This window comes from Moschus berezovskii, chromosome X, assembly GCF_049115385.1.
Source record: "Moschus berezovskii isolate FMDL1 chromosome X, NW_MosBer_1.0, whole genome shotgun sequence".
Taxonomy (NCBI): Eukaryota; Metazoa; Chordata; class Mammalia; order Artiodactyla; family Moschidae; genus Moschus; species Moschus berezovskii.
Window position 1 is genome coordinate 104776803 of NC_142488.1, and position 1106 is coordinate 104777908.

Genomic DNA, 1106 nt, shown 5'->3' on the forward strand with positions numbered 1-1106 from the left:
GATTCGAATGTTGGTATGTTTAATATTGTCCCATATTCTCTAATATTGTTCTCAATTCTTTTAATTCTTTTTTCTTTTTCCATCTCTGCTTCATTTGTTTCTAGATTTCTATCTTCTAGCTCACTTATCCTGTCTTCTGCCTCTGTTATTCTACTGTTTGTTCCCTCGAGAGTGTTTCTGATCTCATCTATTGCATTATTCGTTTTATATTGACTCTTTTTTATTCCCTCTAATTCCTTATTAATCTTTTCTTGCATCTTCTCAATCCTTTTCTCCAGTTTATTTATCTGTATCTCCATTTTGCTTTCCAGATTTTGAATCATTTTCACAATTAAAATTCTAAATTCTTTATTGGGTAGGTTCCCTACCATGCCCAGTTTTAACTGTTTCTTCTTGACCTGCATACAGATTTCTCAGAAGGCAGGTCAGGTGGTCTGGTATTCCCATCACTTCAAGAATTTTCTACAGTTTGTTGTGATCCACAAAGTCAAAGGATTTGGCATAGTCAATAAAGCAGAAGTAGATGTTTCTGGAACTCTTATACTTTTTCAATGATCCAACAGATGTTGGCAATTTGATCTCTGTTTCCTCTGCCTTTTCTAAAACCAGCTTGAATATCTGGAAGTTCACGGCTCATGTACTGTTGAAGCCTGGCTTGAAGCATTTTCAGGTTTACTTTGCTAGTGTGTGAGATGAGGGCAATTGTGTGGTAGTTTGAACATTCTATGGCATTGCCTTTCTTTGGGATTGGAATGAAAACTGACCTTTACCGATCCTGTGGCCACTGCTGAGTTTTCCAAATTTGCTGGCATGTTGAGTGCGGCACTTTCACAGCATCATCTGTTAGGATTTGAAATATCTCAACTGGAGTTCCATAACCTCCACTAGCTTTGTTTGTAGTGATGATTCCTAACACCCACTTGACTTTACAGTCCATGATGTCTGGCTCTAGGTGAGTGATTACACCATCCTGGTTATCTGGGTCATGAAGATATTTTTTGTATTGTTTTTCTGTATCTTCTTGCCACCTCTTCTTACAATCTCTCACAGATTTAATGTGATCCCTTTCAAATTACCAGGAGGATTTTTCACAGAACTAGAATAAA